Source organism: Antechinus flavipes, chromosome 1, assembly GCF_016432865.1.
Source record: "Antechinus flavipes isolate AdamAnt ecotype Samford, QLD, Australia chromosome 1, AdamAnt_v2, whole genome shotgun sequence".
In the NCBI taxonomy this organism is placed as follows: Eukaryota; Metazoa; Chordata; class Mammalia; order Dasyuromorphia; family Dasyuridae; genus Antechinus; species Antechinus flavipes.
Window position 1 is genome coordinate 236466285 of NC_067398.1, and position 20487 is coordinate 236486771.

The following is a 20487-nucleotide window of genomic DNA, read 5'->3' on the forward strand; positions in this document are numbered from 1 at the left end:
TATTAAGTGGGCACTGTGTTAAGCAAAGCTAACTCAAATAGAAGAAAAGAAAAGAAGATCCTGTCCTGGAGCAGTTTGTATTCTAATGGAGGAAGAAACACATAAAAGGAAGATGAAAAGCTGGATAGAGAGGAGAGAGATTAAAGAATACCTGGCAGCAGAGCAGGGTAAAGTCTAGAGTACAGTCTGAAGTGGAATGAGGACATGGCTGGCTTGGGCATCCTTCTTAAATGGAGGTTCTGGGAGGAGTCATCTAATCAGAAAGAGAGAGAGTTAAAAGGGTAGAGGATGATTCCAATGTGAATTCAGGGGTTGGGGTGAACTTCTAGAGGAAGTTACTAGGGTATCATCTCATTCTTTCCTTCACTTTTTTCCTAGTGTTCAAAGCTTCTCACTTTAAAATAGTAATTTATAAAAATGCAGACTCTCCCCCTTCTTCCCCCATAAGTAAATTAGATTTATTGAGGAAGAATAGTTGAAAACTTTAACATATGACTGAACTTTGTCTTGCCCACCTGATGCCCCATCTGGGCTGCTCCCCCAATTTGGGACTCAGGTTCACAGATTGGGTTCCTAGAAGGCAATTGCTAATCCCATATTCTACAGTCTGGGTCTGCATTAGAGTCACAAAATATTACAGTGATAGGATTAATGGTTTCAAAAACACTATCAACCATCTTAACTTGGTACAACAGTATTCTATACAATTTCTTTCTTTCTTTTTTTTTTTTTTTTTTGGCTGAGGCAATCAAGGTTAAGTGACTTGCCCAGGGTCACACAGCAAGTATTAAGTGTCTAAGGCAGATTTGAACTCAGGTCCTCCTGACTTCAGGGCTAGTGTTCTATCCACTACACCAAGTAGCTGCCCCTACAATTTCTTTCTTTCTTTTTTTTTTTTTTTTTAAATTACTCTAAATAGAATGCCAACTACTGGGCAATTAATTGATCTGAAGCTAAAGCTATAGTCTGCTTTGGATAAGTTTAATTAGCTGGTCAATTTAAGCAAACTGCTAAAACATAATCATTTCTTATTTTTAAAATTTACACTTGTTTCTATCGAAGACTGTTTTTCCCTCTCACAAAAGGGTAATAAGATACCATTCACACATTTTAGTTTAGACATAAATTGGCCTATAAAATTAACTACATTTTATCTCAATTTTCATAACCTATGGAAGCCAAGGAATAGATGATTTCAAATAATGAAAAGTGAAAAAAACCTCTATCTTTCGTCTTGGAAATTATATTTCTTTTAGTTTTCTTCCTTTGCTTAATATAAGATGACATTATAAATAATTTAACAAGGCTCCTCTGATGACCCCAAACTTATCCCTAAAACATAAACTCATATTCTTAATATCAATATTTTACCAGTGTTGTTTAACAATGAGTCATGGAACACTATTCTCTAAACATTTAAAAGCAGGACTGAAAGAGAATATGGGCTAGTTTCATGATGAAAGGAAGGAACCATAGACAGATGCTAGCTTATGTATACACTCAAAATAAAATGAGGAAGGCCTATATAGTACCCTGAATTCATTCTACCATGATCATTAACAACAGTTGAACACAGTCAAATAGTAAGTCCCTAGGAACAATTTGGATTTTTTGAATTTATATCTAGAAATCGTTCTTTTTATACTATGATTCTTCATGTTTGGGAAAACAGGCAATGGTTATGTTAATATAGTGTGATTTTAAAAGTGCTTATGAAGCCATTTCCTACATGTCTGAAATTCCTACAATTAGAGAGTTTAAAGAAATTCAAAGTGTCCCTTGTCTACATAATATTTCAAAGTATAAATAACTCTGGTTGTCCTAATATTAAGCAATTTGCATTAAACTACAAACACTAACACTTCAAGTATTATTCAACAAGAGGACAGGGGAACATAAATAAATAAAGGGGACAGACTTAGAATCAGGACTAATTTGATTAGTCCTACCTGTGTGACCTAAGTCACTTTACCCCTCAGTGTTACTTTTACAATGATAAATTACAGACAATTCCTAATCTCCTTTGGGATGAGAAACTGCCACACCTATACAAATTAAATAAAAAATCCAGATTTCAATCCTTCTCTCTTTCCACCTTCCCCCAAAAGGGTAGTAACACTGAGGTAATGAAACAAGATGAGTTAAGTTTTGTTTGTGTCATTAAGAAGTCAAACCCCTCTTGTTTCTGGTCTTAACAAAAAGGAAATGAGCAGTAGAGGACAGTGTAAAACACAGATAAAAATAAACTGTCTGCCTAACCTCACTGACAAATGCAAAATTCATAGTAAAATTGTAGCTACTGACTTAGTTTCATTTCCCCTTGTGACAATAATATGTGTGGGAAAAAAACAAGTTGTCACAATTTTTTATCTTCTCTTGGAAAACATACATTTGGATTTTCCCTTACAATGTAGGCTACGGACAAAGTGGACACAGTGTTCAAGATAGGTTAATGGTAGACTTCTAACTCACTAGGAAAGTGCTGCACAAACACATCTATAGCTCAATTATACTTACTTTATTTTAAGAGTTCTTCACTGAATTTTCAAGCTTCATCATATACAAAATCCCTCTTTTCCCAGATACATTCTTCCAAATTGTGTCACTGAAACTGAAATTCATTCAGCTTTAACTATCTATGCTGAAAATGTGACCCAAAGGCAACTGAGAAAAACCTCTTCTATGATTTCTACAAAATCAACCCCTTTATACAACTAATACGAACTTTAAGGAATTTCAAGTTGATTAGAAGTTTCTGTCTCTAACATAACATATATATTAATTGAAGATTTTCAAAAGCAATTAAAATGCAAACCTAGAAAAACCAGAAGTGGTCTATTGTTCTGTTCTTCTAATAGAGAAGTGAGATTTTAGATTCAAACTCTGGATATAGACCAGGGATGTGCTGGCAGTTTGCTAGTTCTAATCCTGGAGTTACAGCTAAGCTTTTAGGGCTGTATGTAGAGGGAGCTAGGGGTCATTCTAGATCTTTATCACTTTGAACCTGCCTAGTTGTTCAGTAAGAAGACAAAGGCTAGGGCTAACAACTGTCTATTAAAGCTTCACTCAGGAGCAAGTCTGCAGTTGTATTGTTTATTCTAAGACCTAGTTTTGACCTTGGGAAAGTTCAGTCTAGGAGGGCAATAACACTTTTCTCTTAATCTGCCCAGCACATACCCAAAGTTTGTAGAAAACCTAAAGAACAGAGGAATCAATACTTGAAGATAGCAGAAGGATCTCAGACTAGACAAGCCAGTACCAGATAAACCCAAAAAGCCTCCCAGAAAAGACAAAGCCTTGCCCTTATGCAAAGTCCCAGTCTGAGAAGCAAAGCTAGAAGAATGAGTTTAAAAAAAAAAAAAAAAAAAAGGATAAGGAAAGAGCTATCAAGATATTAGAGACAAAAAAGACACAAACCTAAAAGATAATCACTCCAAAACATGTATAAGCAAAAACAATTAGAAGAATTAGAAGAAATGAAGCAAGAGTTAAAATACTATAAATTAAATGAGAGCAATAGAGCAAAGAAATGAGAATTTGGAAGAAAGACTTGAAGAGAAAATTAACAGCTCAATGCAAAAGATACAAAATCTTAAACAAAGAAGTCTCCCCGAAAATCAGCATGAAATAAAGTAGAATTAATGATTCCATAAGACAAGAAATATTAAGATAAGATAAAGACTGAAAAAAAATTATCTCATATAAAAACCAAGTGACCTAGAAAACAGCTCAAGGAGAGATATTTTTAAATGATTTGACTTTCTGAAAGCCAGGATCCAAAAAAGAACCCATATATCATGTTTCGAGGAAAATTTACCAGACATAACAGAATAAAAAGACAAATGAAAATAAAAAAGAATATACTAATTACTTCCTGAAAGAAATCCCAAAATAAACTCCAAGAATATCATCACTAAAATCTAAAATTTTTAGGTCAAAGGAAAAATACTGCAAGCCTTCAGGAAGAAAGAATTAAAAGTGCTAAGGAGCCAAGATCAAGACCACACAAAATTTGGCAGTTATCATTATAAAGGGACAGAAAAAGAATAGGCAATGAAAAGCATAAAGATCTACAATCAAGTATGACTTATCCAGTAAAACTGATTAATATTGGCTTTTGAAAATTTTTTCTTTAAAAAGACCAGAATTAAGTAGAAACTTTGAAATACAAAAGAGTTAAAAAAAAAAAAAAAAAAAAAAAAAAAGGTAATTACAAGTGAGCAACCAAAGGGGAATTTATAAGGATGAAGTGTTTACATTATAATAGGGGTAGTAGGTGACTTAAGTATACCTTCAAAACCCTAAAGACATCAAGCACCATAGAAGTTAGGATTGAAACCACCTCAGTGGTTTTTGTTTCATTTTAATTGTCTTTAAAAAAGAAGAAAGGAGAGAGGAAGACTGAGGAAACTATTATTTCACAGAATCAGCATAAACAAGTAGAATACAACATTGAACAAGCAGGAAGATTACAAGGAGCGCTTAAGTATTGAATCACTAGAACTTCAGTTAAAGGAGAATAAAACACACAAAAGAATTTGAAATAGAAATACATTTAATTCAATAAGGAAATGGGAAAGAATTATAGAAAATATATAAGAAAATAGGAATTTCAACAGAGAAATAGGAAAGAATCAAGAAGGGATGAATAAGAGAAAGAATAAATTCAAGGAGGGAGTAATTATAAGCAAAGCAGACATCTAAAGAATGGAATATAAGAAGTATTTGAAAGAAAATAATGAAGGATTAATTTAATACCTACACCACCCTGTATATAAAGAAGAGAGGAAGAATTGATTCCATCAAGCACAGATCACTGGAACTAAGCATACTTTTCTTTCCTTCTTATCAGTAAAGAAGGGACAGAAGCAATGAGAGGAAAAAATAAAAGAAAATAGACTGGAGAGTATACAATTAATAATTATAATTGTGAATGTGATAAAATCTGTAAAAGAGAGATGTCAAAAGCAGAATCTTATAATGTATTGTTAATAAGAAGCATACATGAAAAGTAAAGATGCATGATTAAAATAAGGAGTTGAAACAGTCTATTATACTTCAGCTGAAATAAGCAATAAAGGGTAGCAATCATGAACTTAGACAAAGCAACAGCAAAAATAGATTTGATTAAAAGATAAAAAGAGAAACTATGTTATGCTAAAAGATATCATAAATAATGAACACCAACATTTAACATATAAAAAGGGATCAATTGGTACATCATCTAAATACTTAACAGGAAAGCTACAGGCTACATGAAGAAGTAAACAGTAAAAGCATAATAGTGAGGAACTACAATATATTACTTTCAAATCTAGACAACCATAAAAGCAAGAAGAATGGAAGAATTTAAGGAACAGGATTTTTGAATGATATGAAAGAACTCTGGAAAGTACTAAATGAAAATGGGGAAGAATATACATATTTTTCAGTTATTCATAGCATCTTTTAGAAAAATTAGTCAAGAGGACAAACTATAGTCTAACAAGTCAAAACCAATTACTACTTGCTACTGTTTGAGACATAAACTAAGAATAATTTTTTACATTTTTAAATAGTTTCCACCAGGAAAAAAAATCAAAAGAATCATATTTTGTGACATGAAAATGAAATGAAATTCAAATGCCAGTGTCCAAACTGTTTTATTGGAACATAGTCATGTTCGTCCATTTACACATATTGTCAACATATGCTTTAATATAAAAAAGGCATAGCTGAATAGTTGTGACAAAGACTATACTTTGACTACTTCTCACTATTGCTAAGCATACTATAAATTACAGTAACAGAGTTGTAGCTAAACGACAGAATTGTTGCTCTATTGTGACATTTAAAAAAAATTAACACTGAATATTTGTCAAAATAAAAAAAAAGTAGACCGAATGTTACATTTTTAAGACACAGAGATTTAGATGTCAAAGCATATGAACACTGAACTGTGCTAAAAGAATGCAGTATATATTAACATTACTTGATTAAGTATTAATCAGAAAAATAAAAAATTTTTAAATAGAATTTCTTGACAAAAATTAAAAAATGAAAATAAGGCTAAAACCAAAGTAAATTTCCAAGTGGCTTATTTGTTAGCCAAGCAAAGACAGACATTTGCCCATGGTGAGTTAAGTAAATCATGTTTTATTGTAGCAGTCAAATAACAATGTCCAGAGAAAATAAACTTGTTTTAAGACCAAATAGCCATTTTAGTCAACTAAAATTATATGCTTGCTGACTGATATAAGTATTTGGCAGGACCAATCCAAGAGCATATTTTCAAATATACATAAAATTTCATAACTCACCATTAATAGATGAACATTTGAAATTAATTTTGAAGTTAAAGAAACATTACACTTTGAGCCCTAATTAAATGAAATGTTATCCTCCAAAAATAATTCCACTCTTCTCAGAACCTTATTTTACCAAAAAATTATACTTAATTATTATTTTATTTAGAATTTAATCCAAAAAATGTGTGGAAATTATTTTTTCTCTCACATTATAAAAGTACTCATATAATATCTTTGATTCTCATTCTTGGCCTATAAAACTTAAAATATTTACTATCTAGTCCTTTACAGAAAAAGTTTGCCAACTCCTGTATTAGGGTACAGAAACTTTACAAATAAATATAGACAAGTAGGAATAATAAAGACATCTACTAACCACCATACAATAAAAGATGTACTTAATGGGGCAGCTATGTGGTGCAGTGGATAGAGTACCAGCCCTGAAGCCAGGAGGAACCAAGTTCAAATCTGGTCTCAGACAATTAATGCTTCCCAATTGTGTGATCCTGGGCAAGTCACCCCAATTGCCTTAGGAAAAAAAGATTTTTTTAAAGTGTTATTAAAAGACACAAACAAATATCAACATGTGCAATACTTTAAGGTATTACCATTAAGTACTGAATGCTGCCTCTAAGAGAACATTAAGAAGCTAATAACAGCCTGGCAAAACCATTTAGCCAGCAGTCACTGACCTGTGCTTCACAACCCTACTAATGAAAAAATGAATGTCTCTCAGATATATGACAAATGTTTATTGCCAAAGACTATCCAGGGACCAACCTCTCTGGACTCAAAAAGCATGCAGTATCTTTGCCACAGAGGAAGTATTCTCATTGTTTTACTGTAATATGATCTTGTTATATTGATAGTCTTCCAATAAGTGAGGGATGTGTGTGTGTGTGAGAGAGAGAGCGAGAGCGAGAGTGAGAGAGAGAGAGAGAGAGAGAGAGAGAGAGAGAGAGAAACATGCACACCTCTTTCTAAGTACTTAGTAAACATCTGTGAATCAAAGACAGGCTCACAGTTCCAATGATCTTGTGATGGAGAGAGCCATCTGCACCCAGAGAGAGGACTGTAAGGACTGAGTATGGAATACAACATAGTATATTTCCACCATTTTCGTTGTTTGCTTGCATTTTGTTTTCTTTCTCACTTTTTTCCTTTTTGATCTGATTTTTCTTGTGCAGCATGATAATTATGTAAATATGTATAGAAGAATTGCACATGTTAACATTTAACATGTTTAACATTGTATTGCTTGCTGCAAGGGATAGGAAGAAGGGAAGGAAAGAAAATTTAGAAAACAGGGTTTTGGCAAGGATGAATTTTGAGAATTACCTTTGCATGTTTTGAAAATAAAAGGCTTTAATCAAAAAAAATCTTCCAGTATAAGTGCAAATCATGTCAAGTTATATTTTCAAAATACCACTCTTTAACCAATAAAATACATATTCAAAAAAAAACCCGTAAGATGGGCTCATTTGTAACTTTTCACATAAAAGGAGTTTAATATATTTCCTTAATTATATAGTAAATACAAGGATGTCCAGAATAGCACTCATGCATATAGGAGTTGATGCCCTTTGGTTACTCCCAACCTAGTTTAGTCTATCTGCTGAAACAGTTTACTAGGGTGTAGTCATTGTGCAAGCTACAGCCTCTTGGAGCTATTAAGAGTTAGGTGGATCAGGTAAACAGCAAAGGTGGAAAAAGGGTTCTGTGAAGGGCTCAGCAGCTCTCATCCCAGATGTATCAGTTTTTTCTGAACACGCCCTACACTCCTGTGTGAAGAATTCACACAGGGCAAGCACTCTCATGGTGGTCAGAAACAGCACTGCAAGGACACTCCTCCCAAGGTCTCTCTTAAGAACTTTGGAACTGATTGTGTAACATGGACATGACACAGGACCATCCAGCATGACATGCCCCCATCAAAGAAGATGCTGCTCTATGAGCAAAGTAGAACTGAATTAGCTCAGAAGAAATGGGAAATGGGAAAAGTTAGGGAGACTACCCCAAATATTTCTATAGACTATTATGTCCAATTTGTGGCAGAGCATTCTGAGCTCATATTGGTCACACAGTAACTTGACTCTGAACACAATGATGCCATTTGGGTCCTCGCTTCCAAAACAATGGACGACTACCACCATGCAGGTATTAACTATGTGACCCAGAGCAAGTCACTTAATCCTTTTTGTCCTAGTTTTCTCAGCTATAAAATGAGTTGGAGGAAGAAATAACAAACTATTCTAATATCTTTGCTAAGAGAAGAACAAAAAGTCAGAAATGACAAACGAAAATGACTGAAAAACAACAAAGGAGCACCTTAATATTTGCTGAGTCTTTAGTCAAATAATGACTGAGAAATTGAAAAAGGTATGAGTTGATTTCTTGAAAAACAAAACACTAATTCTGTAATTATATTTTTTACTCACCTAATGATCAAATGTTTTCAAATAATTTGATGTCACATTCCAGATATAAAATCATAATTCTTCTTATTGTCTAGAATCAGTAGAATCTGAAATAACAATAGAAAATGAGATTTCACTTTGAACTAATGACACTTAAAAAGAATAATTACCTTACCTACTTTATAACAGATGATATATGTGAAAAATAATTTATCTGAACCCCTACCCTATTCCAATAAATGTTAATCAGTTTTATATTTTACCTAAATCATATATGGCTAGATAGGTTTAAACTTTGAAATGTTCATTACTTGTTTACCAAGTTATGAAGCTCACTTGTACAACCATGAGAATATTGACAAAGACATTTCCATCCTGTTTTGCTCAAATTTTATATCCAAATCTAATATTCTTTAGAAAGATGCCAGTTTCCCTCTTGTCCATTAAGATCCAGTAACCATCTTATGACATAGTCAGTAGAGCTGCCCCATGCTTTCATCCAACCTGTGACATCCCCTGCTCATATGTCATTTTTGGCCCTCAAAATCAAAGTCCATCAACCAATGAAATTCTGTATTTTGCCATGTTTCTTTTGCATTTTTGGCTCTCAAATCTTATAAAAATAAAGCACTAGAGGAAAGGCTCATATTAGATCATATGGAAGAGCTGAGTTCTATTGTATTAAAGGGAACCATGGACTCTTTAATAAAAAGGCATTGGCTCAGAGCTCTGAGTTTCTCTTTTGCAGGTTGGACAATTTTAATTCCCATAAAAAAGCAAATACTTATATTTAATTGGACCTGACAATTAGACAAGACTTAAGAACTCTGATCAAGATAGTGATGAATCTGATTTCCAGAGGATCAATGATAAAGCATACTACATAATCAGACAAAGAGGTGATAAACTAAAAGGGCAGAAAGAGATATATATTTTCAGGAGTAGTTAATTCAGGATTTTTAAAAAATTTTGCTTACATCTTTCTTATGAGGATTTTGTTTTTTCCATTTTTTTTCTATGATGGGAAGAAGAGGTGAGAAAAATTATATTTTTGTTAATTAAAATTAAAAATTTTAAATGATAGATTATAAAAGAAAATAGGGCTTCTATTTTCAGAATTTATCTAAAAGCATTTTAAAAGACTAATTTCTGGAAAGACGTCTGAGAGAAATTAGACTTCTATCAAGATCTCAAACAGTACTTGGACTTTTGGCTAAGGTCAAGTGTTTCTGAAGCTATAATCAAATTCAAATGGTCAAATGATCAAGTCTGAGGTTTATCATATGTGAAAATACCTCTCTGTTTCTCCTCTTTCAATCAGATCATAATTCAAAACTTATAGCATTAACTGAAAAATGTTTTCCCTTCTCTGTTTGGCTTTGTAACATTTATTGATAAACTGTCACCCAAAATCTAAAACACTATAGCATGGTAATCTCCAGACAGATATATGTTCTCTATGTAAAAGTCAAATAAACAAATTAGAAAAGCAGGGATATTTGCTACTACAAATAGGAGAGGTAAAGAAGATCACAAAAGACAAAATAGATAATTTTGATTACACAAAATTTATAAGCCTTTACATAAAAACATGATCAGCCAAATCAGAATTAAAAGGGATAGAGTTAATTAGGAAGGAAATATTTTTCAACAAATTTCTCAATCTCTAGTAGCTAAGTGCTAAAAGGTTAATTATTATTTATCCCTTCTGGTATAATAGAAGGCTTTTATTGGGATACAGGAAAGTGTTTTTTGGTGGGAACTGAGGGTAAGGATAGTAATAGAAGAAAAAAGCTTACCAGTGAAAACACATAAATATATAAAGAAGACAACAGAAGCAAGTTCAGAAAAGGAAACAGAAAGGAAAAACAGCATTTGGTAGTACCCAGTTAAAACTAAGGTAGACTTAAAAAACAAAAGCCTAAGCTTTACATGGTAGATTCATATACAATCTTCTTTTTCTACCCTTTGCATTTTAAAGTATTCATTTTTTTCAGTGGTTGTCAAATTCATAATAAAAATATATATTTTAAAAAGATGATAATACCTTATTTTCTGTTACATTCAACTCTTCTCAACCTCTATTTTATATCATTTGGTCATGGAAAGCATCAAAACAGGTTCGGTCTTGATGAATATAAGGAAATCATAAAATCAAAGACCTTGAGCTAAAAGGAACCTCAGAAACCATCTAATACAATTCCTTCATTTTATTGTGAGGAAATTGAAGGCCAATGAGAATAAGTGACTTAACTAAGATCACATGTATAAAAATCATCAAAGGTAAGATTTGAATCTATGTTGTCTGACTATAAAGGTTCTTTTTCACTCTTCTACAACATCTCTATATTTAATATAAGTACATAATATACATTATTACCATTCAATTTTACTTTCAATAAATGATTTATAATGTCAACAAGAAAAATTTCACCCAAAACATTTTAACTAGGTCCTTCATTTACAAGTATAAATTAACAAAATAATAATGAGGTTAATAATATTAGGATCGGAGGTTCTCATAGTTGTCACTGAAACTAGTTTCATGCAATAGTGTACTAATGTATCTTGCTTCAATTAAAAAAAAATTAAGTATAACACTTTAAAATTACATATCTGTTAAGGGATGGTTATTTACTAACCAGGGATAAATTTCCTTTAGTGCTTTTCAAATATTCTGTTTGTAATTATGTATTCACCAGTTGCTTTAACTGTCCATACTTAAATCAACTTTGACTACTTCTAAGATGTAGAAGAGCAGCAGGCTTTGGAGGATAGCTGTTCTAAAGTACCTAAATTAGTTATCCAAATTGTTAGCGTGCCCCATTTTGTGAGCTGAAGCAAAGTGGTGGTTGGGAGGAGAGGATACAAGATACTGAGAGGCATGAGACAATGACCAAAACTGTTGGATATTTCTTAGTACAGCTTCCACATAAGTATGTGCATTGTTTTCGATGAAAACAAAGTTCAAATCAAAGTCAACAAAAGGGAGACTAACACTGAGAATTTGTTCTGACAGTGAATGCTGTGCAGTGATTATTTAATATGGTATTTGCAAACAAGGTCAAATCTGAGCAAGGAGAGGAGGCACAATCTGTCACTATCAAAATCTGTCAGCATATGTTCACAACAAATGAACTGCTTGCTGTACTTGAATGTGAGAGATATAAATTCAAAATTAAACCCTCTTTGTGTAGAAATTTAAAATACCATTATATCTACTATATTGCTCATCATTATTCATTTTGCTAAGTATCATATGATAATTTGGTTAAAAAATGAAAAAAAACTCAAGAACAAAATATACATATATATATATGATCCTTTGGAATTAAATTGTCTCTAATTTTTCTTACAGAGAAATAATAGCCCTTTATGATAGACTAATACATAACCAATTTGAAAAAGACTGAAACAGCTAAAACTGGAACAAAGACAATCTAGACCATAGAACATAAAGTGTACATGTAGATTAAGATGGGAGGACAATTTTTCCAAAGAAAATCAAATGCCTTTAACAAATAAAACAAACTTTTTCAAAAGCCATCTCAGTGACATCAAAAAGATTCCTCACATCATATATAGATCTTCTTATAGAATTGCTAAGTGTAAAAGGCCTCATTTTTGGGAGAAATGTTGGTTACTACTTGTAACTATTGATATGGTCATGTTGATGCTTAATGAATCTTATACAAAAGAGCTTTGAATGATTCCATATGTAGATTAATATGATAAGGAAAATTTCCTGTGTCTGATGATTTTATAGTTAACAGAGACATTAAATAAATCTTTATCTTTCACACTGCAAGTATTTAAAACAACTATTGATATAGTTAGAATGCTAACTAACTCAATACAGTAAGTATAATGGACAGCACACTGGGGATTAGGGTCAGAAAGATATGGGTTCAAAGAGTCAGGAAAATCTGAGTTCAACTGCCATCTCAGAAATTTACAAAACGTGTGACTCTGGGTAAGTTACTTAACTCCTCTATAATTTAGTTTCCTAATCTGTAATGAAAGGGTTGAACTACATGTCCTCTGTGGTACTTTCAAGATATTGTATCTTATCATACCCAGTCTCACTGTGGCCCTTTGCATAAAGAACCATTAACAATGAAAAAGAAAGAAAATGTAGGTTTTGTTTTTTTTTAAAACAAAGGAAAATATTTAGACTGTCAAAAGTTGTGAACCAGTTTAACATTGACACTTATAGATGAATATCTTAATACTTAGTACTGTACTTTAATTTTACATATACTGATACATATACATATGTAAAAAAAAAAACTTTCAAATGACATTTGGATAATTTTGGAAATAAATGTGGAGTGATGCCTTGTAGAAAGAGTTCATTGTTACAAAAAAGCAGAGAAATATATTTATTAAAAAATGAGAGTAGGAAGAAAACCATTTCAAGGAGACTTCAAAGCGCTGCAGAACATGATGATATGATGTAAGCTAACTTGCATATGCATACTTTATGGCTAAAGAAAGCAAGCAAAAAAGAGAAATATAAACAATAAAGCCTGTGCTTAGATTTTAAAACTATTAATATGGTAGGGAAAAAACAGAGAAGTTGTGACTTTTTGAGTAAAAAGTAAGCCTCGAGAGTCAGGACACTATCACTTTAGTCACTAAAAAACAATCACAGCAAGAGCAAGAGGGATCACATAAGAAAGCACCAGAGGAGAAAATCTGAGTTGAAGAGACAGCAGGATTGGAACTTATTTCATCTGGGAGATTCTTTATTAACTAGAGAGAAAAGACTTCAAGAGCCAAAGAGTTCTCCTAAAAGCTTTTACTCTCAATGTCATCTAGACTCAGAGAAAGGCAAAGTTTTTCATAAATCTTTGTTGCTCTTTGCTGTCATTTCTGGCTTGAAAAGGAAAAAAGAAGGGATTTTGCAAATGGAACCAAGATAAGGTGGTTTAAATAATAAATCTTAACTGTGTCAATTCCTGACAGTAACACTAATAGGACAGCACAGCATCTAGGTGAATAACTGGGATGACTGTATTAAGATGGGAGGACAATTTTTCCAAAGAAAATCAAATGCCTTTAACAAATAAAACAAACTTTTTCAAAAGCCATCTCAGTGACATCAAAAGGATTCCTTACATCATATATAGATCTTCTTATAGAATTGCTAAGTGTAAAAGGCCTCATTTTTGGGAGAAATGTTGGTTACTACTTGTAACTATTGATATGGTCATGTTGATGCTTAATGAATCTGGGATGACTGTATACCTCAGAGATCACTAGTTTTTGTGAGATTCACAAATCTTTAGCTTAAATAAAATTGCAATTCACACTTGATGCTAACATTCAATTCCCTCTTAGGAGTGATATTATTTGAAAGAACTAATAAAGACCAGTGCAAGTAAAGAAGAGGATTTCCCTAGGTGAAGAGTGCCAAGATCAACAGTTAAACACTGATCAGAGAAGTAGTTTCATGTAATCAGGTGTTCAAGATTGGACCAATAACATTAAAGAATGAAGTCTAGAGTAGTGAGTTATCCTCAGTTTTGGTTATCTTCGATAATGTCTCCATGTCAAGTTCTTTAAAAGAACATACCTAGTTTTCCCCATACACTGGTGGAAGAAGATGATCTTAGTTTATGTGTACATTGTTATGTGTTTACTTACATATTTATTTTATTGATATTTATAATCTTTTTTCATTTACTTTATTATTTTATAAATGATAGTGTATAAGATCCAAGTGTCATTATTGCAACTGGTTCTATAAATGGAAAAAAGTTGGATGGAGGCTCAAGAGCTAGAGTAGTGAATGCTAGTTGTAAATTTCCCTAACAGAATTACCATTAGGATGCTGTAAAAGTTTGAACATAACTATATGGTGATGGTATATCTCTGGGAACTTAATTTTGCCAATGTGACAGCTAATTGGAAAAGAGAGCTAAATGCTAGAGAAATGTGGAATATGTTATACACCTAAGTGAGAGTTCCTAAGTATGATATTATGTAGGGTATTCATATCCTATACCATAAATAGGATATGCCTTCAGAATGTATGATACCTGTATGTTAAGGTACACTTGAACATATAGGTATCATACATTCTGAGGGCATTGGAGAATAATGACCCATTTTTTAATTATATTATATTCCGATGATCTAGAGCAATGCCATATCAAAAAAAAACTTCAATATAAATGACAGACTTTTTAAAATGATGTCAGATGAGAGAACTAGATTTGACCTTGCACTAAAAGAGCTCAGTCAACTTCAGAACAAATTGAAGGTCTAAAAATACTAGTTAAAGATATGGTTCCTTGTATGATTTGGACACTTTGAAAGCATAATAATCTTGTAATGAGAAATATGACTGAGACACATAGGTTTTCAAAATATTTACAACAGTAATCAATATTATTGAAAATGGTCCACAAAAAAAAGGTTAGGTTCACAAGACAGAATAGTCAACTATAGCAATCTAGTGTTTGACAAACCCAAAGATCCTAACTTTTGGGATAAGAATTCATTATTTGATAAAAACTGCTGGGATAACTGGAAATTAGTATGGCAGAAACTAGGCATGGACCCACACTTAACACCATATACCAAGATAAGATCAAAATGGGTCCATGACCTAGGCATAAAGAACGAGATTATAAAAAAATTAAAGGAACATAGGATAGTTTATCTCTCAGACTTGTGGAAGAGAAAGAAATTTGTGACCAAAGATGAACTAGAGACCATTACTGATCACAAAATAGAAAATTTTGATTACATCAAATTAAAAAGCCTTTGTACAAACAAAACTAATGCAAACAAGATTAGAAGGGAAGCAACAAACTGGGAAAACATCTTCACAGTTAAAGGTTCTGATAAAGGCCTCATTTCCAAAATATATAGAGAACTGACTCAAATTTATAAGAAATCAAGCCATTCTCCAATTGATAAATGGTCAAAGGATATGAATAGACAATTTTCAGATGATGAAATTGAAACTATTACCACTCATATGAAAGAGTGTTCCAAATCATTATTGAACAGAGAAATGCAAATTAAGACAACTCTGAGATATCACTACACACCTGTCAGATTGGCTAAGATGACAGGAAAAAATAATGATGAATGTTGAAGGGGATGCAGGAAAACTGGGACATTGATGCATTGTTGGTGGAGTTGTGAACAAATCCAACCATTCTGGAGAGCAATCTGGAATTATGCCCAAAAAATTATCAAATTGTGCATACCCTTTGATCCAGCAGTGTTTCTATTGGGCTTATATCCCAAAGAAATACTAAAGAAGGGAAAGGGACCTGTATGTGCCAAAATGTTTGTAGCAGCCCTGTTTGTAGTGGCTAGAAACTGGAAAATGAATGGATGCCCATCAATTGGAGAATGGCTGGGTAAATTGTGGTATATGAATGTTATGGAATATTATTGTTCTGTAAGAAATGACCAGCAGGATGAATACAGAGAGGACTGGCGAGACTTACATGAACTGATGCTAAGTGAAATGAGCAGAACCAGGAGATCATTATACACTTCGACAACGATATTGTATGAGGATGTATTCTGATGGAAGTGGATTTCTTTGACAAAGAGACCTAACTGAGTTTTAATTGATAAATGATGGACAGAAGCAGCTACACCCAAAGAAAGAACACTGGGAAACAAATGTGAACTATCTGCATTTTTGTTTTTCTTCCCGGGTTATTTTTACCTTCTGAATCCAATTCTCCCTGTGCAACAAGAGAACTGTTCAGTTCTGCAAACATATATTGTATCTAGGATATACTGTAACATATCTAACATATATAGGACTGCTTGCCATCTAGGGGAGGGGGTGGAGGGAGGGAGGGGAAAAATCGGAACAGAAATGAGTGCAAGGGATAATGTAAAAAAATTACCCTGGCATGGATTCTGTCAATATAAAGTTATTATTAAATAAAATAAATTAAAATATCAAAAAAAAAAATGGTCCACAAAAAGAAAGGCTCTCTACAAAATTATGTGAAGATACTGGAACAGAGCACAGGGTACTGTCATATTTATGGAACACTTGCTGGCTTTCTCCTGTTATACTGGGCTAATAGCCAGGTCCTGCTGTGAAGCCTTCCAAGCCCAGTTGTTTACACAGAATCAGGATACGGAAGTACCCCTAGGGCAGCAGAACCATGGATAATTAACTATATAAAAGAAAAAAAGGTTGTAAAATAGAGGAGACTATAAAGATCATATCACAGATTATATTTTTGACAATTGTTTAAGCAATCTCTAAACAGGAGTGGCATCCAGCATTTAAGAGACAAAAGTGTTTTTGGGGGATGTGGAAGTTGTTGTCTTGTCATGATCCTTGCAATTATGAGAATGAAGGTGGTAGGACACTGAACTCAACCAATAAAAGGGAAAAGGCTTATTTCTTCTCTCTCATTCTTTAGGGTCCATGGCACTGAGAAATAAGCTTGGAGTTCTATTTTGTTTGTCCTCAATTTCAAATGCATGAGGTACAATTCCCAGTTGGACAGGAAATGAAGCCATTTTACTCTCTGAGCTGGGATTCTAGGCAGAGTATTGCAACCAATATTTCCATTTTTTGGTATTTGTATCCTTAGCATCTAGCACTATGTCTAACACAGAGTAGAAGTTCAAGAAAATATTATCAACTAACGGAGATCTGGAAGAGACCCCCCCCACTGCTGTGCTGGGTGGGTGTGTTGGCAATTTAGAAGAGACTAAAATTCAAAAGGAACATGGGGAGATGGTCCCAGATTGTTATAGTTCTGAAAAGGCATAGAGAACCTACTTTGCACAATTCCAAAAAGCTAAGTACTTTGGAAGAGAACTTTGAACATCTTAGAATCATTCAAGAGATTTAGTAACTAGCTAGTTAAAAATTGTGAGGATTGTAAGCAGCCCTAGGCAGCTTCACAGGCATTAAATCTCCCCAAGAGAGATGACCTAGTCATCAAAGATAAAGAGGGGGAGTAGAAAGAAAAGAAGATAGAGGACCAAACCCCTATATGACTCAATCTGAAAAGGAAGAGGAAGCTTTACTAAACCTATGAGAGGACAACCTGGGAATTTCCAACCCTATTTCCGGGGGAAGAGAATCTATTTCATCCCCTCCCAAATCTGGTCTTCAGTAGTTGTAATATCTTCAACCTTTCAGAAAAGTTAAACTTAATCTGACAAAGAAGCACAAGCAAATTCCCAAGCTGATCCCCATCATTCCCATACTCTGTTCCTCTATTATACAGCAGTAGACGCTTTATGTTTTAGAACTCCTGCAGTGAAAAATCTTCTACCCCACCTATTCATTTTTCAGTGAGCAACAATGGGTAGTATAGAATGAACAGCAATGCATGAGTAGTAATTACATTATCTCTAACACACCTCCCATCAAATATACCCAATCCCTTACAAAGTTCACTATTGTTGTGGAAATTGGGAGGGTACCATCATTCTTCCGCTCTCTTAAGCCCCCTTAGCCCTGATGACACATTCAACTTAAACTGACTCTTCATAGTTAATGATAATTTCTTAATTGTCACATCCAATGGTCTTTTCTCAATTTGCATCCTTCTTGACTTCTCTATAACATTTGACAATAAGCACTCTCTTCTACTGGATCTTTACCTTCTCTTAGGGTTCTCTCAATACTGCTATATCTTGGTCTTCCTCCAGCTGCCTGACCACTACTAAGTCTCCTTTGCTGATTCATTATCCCATTTCATGATGTATCACAGCTACCCTACTGTAAGTATACTTCAGGGCTGTGTCATAAAGCTGTTTTGGTTTTTCTCTGAACGATCTCACTTGGTGATTTCCTGAGCTCCCATGGTTTTAGCATTATTATTATTTATAATAACAACAAACTCAAGCATTTATGTAGCATCTACTATGTGCAAGACAATGTGATAAGAACTTTACAAATATTATTTCATTTGATCTTACAATAAGTTTAAGAGATATATGCTATTATTATTCCCATTTTATGAGATGAGGAAACTGAGACAATAAACAAAATGCCCAGTCACGCAGTCACACAGACTGTATTTGAACTTTTGTTTTTCTAAATTCAGGCCCTATACTCTATCCATCTTGATACCTCAATCATATTTAGTTAGATGACTCCTCAATATGTGTATGTGTGTATCTAATTTCTCTTGAACTCCAATGCCATATCAAAGCCTACTGATCATTTCAAACCAGATGTACAGAATATGAATACATTTTAAACATAGCTTGTCTAAAACAGAATTCATTACCTTTCCCTTAACATCCTTTCTCAGAACTTCCCTATTCTGATGAGTGTACCAATATCCTTCTGATCACCCAAGAGCTCAACTGTGGACTTATCCTTGACTCTTCACTTTTCTTGATCCCACATATCCAATCAAATTCTACAACATTTCTCAATTCTACCCTCTTGTCTCCACTTGAAGAGCCATATTCTAGAGCAGGGCTTTACTGCCCTCTTATCTGAATTATTGCAATAGCTTTCTAGTATTCTCCCAGCTTCAAGTTTCTCTCCTGTCCAATCTATCCTTCAAAAAGTTATCAATGTAATTTTTCTAAAATACAGGTCTGACCATGCCACTTTATAATAAGCTTCAGTAGATCTATATTCGCTCTACAATCAAATTTTATTTCATCTTTATCTCTTCATTTCCAATTTCTATTTCTGTGTTTTATAACAAATGTAATCATGAGTATAATAGCATATAATAGTATAATGGGGCAGCTAAGTGGCATAGTAAATAGTGTTGGAGTTGTAGCCAAGAAGACTTTTCTTTCTGAGTTCAAATCTAGTCTCAGATACTTAACAGCTATGAGATCCTGGTCAAATCGTTTAATATTGTATGCCTCAGTTTCTTTATCTGTAAAATGAGCTGGAGAAGAAAATGACAAACCACTCCAAATATCTTTGCAAAAAGCCAAACCAAAACAAAAAAATCCTAATGGAATCTCAAAAATTCAGACACCAGTGAAAAATAACTGAACAATAACAAAGATATATAATGGGGGGAGGGAACAAATAGGAGGGCATTATTCCAACCTTCTTATTGCTTCTGCCAAATCTATCCAACTAGATCACACCCCATGGAGTACTGAGTATGTATGTTATTTGCTTCCAGGGAAATGTGGCTCAGTGTTGAAAGCATTTGCCTCTTTGGAGTAAAACAGTAAATCCTGGGTAGTCCTCTAGTCCTCACCCCATACCACCTTATGACAGGAGGTTGGAGTACTGCATGAGTTAAAAGAGAAAACTTCCTAACTTTTTTCCTTCAAAGAATTTGGGTCAAGTAACTTTCCCATAAAGAGCTAACAGCAAAATAACAGAAGTAAACTTAGCACAAACAATGACAAAAACAAACAAATCCCAAGACCACAAAATAGAGAAGCCTCCGGGCATACAAAACTCAAACTCGTGTAAACCCCAAGACCACAAAATAGAGAAACCTTCGGACATACAAAACTCAAACTCAAACTCGTGTAAATCATGTTTTTCACAATTCTCCAAGCAATCCCCAGACTAATAAGGCAATCAACATTTAGGAGATAAATAAATAGTGGGATGGTCTTGGCGGGGTGAGGAGGGAAGGAAGTATTCCATTGTAGAGAGATCAATTCTATTTGCATAGAGTACTATCAGAACTTATGACCAAACTTTGTGAGGAACCATAAGGGTCATGGAAAATCATATCAAACTGTCCACAAATCCACTTATCATCAGATTCAATCACTATTGTAATTTTTACTGTACATATTTAATCAATATTGTAACTATATCTTTTGATAGT

At 33.5% G+C, this 20487-nt stretch overlaps 1 protein-coding gene across 6 annotated transcripts in view; it reads right to left on the reverse strand.

Annotated features, from left to right (window-relative positions):
* The window catches only part of SEMA4D (semaphorin 4D), a 206945-nt gene that overhangs the window by 129958 nt on the left and 56500 nt on the right, over positions 1-20487 (reverse strand). For 2 of the 6 annotated variants that reach the window (XM_051998234.1, XM_051998243.1), the window contains 2 exons: positions 8726-8811; positions 152-253 (listed from right to left, as the gene is read on the reverse strand). The gene's annotated coding sequence lies outside the window, so the exon portion shown is untranslated. Of the gene's footprint in view, positions 1-151; positions 3335-8725; positions 8812-20487 lie in introns of those variants that run through there. The other 4 variants (XM_051998251.1, XM_051998256.1, XM_051998224.1 and 1 more) reach the window with 4 other exon arrangements.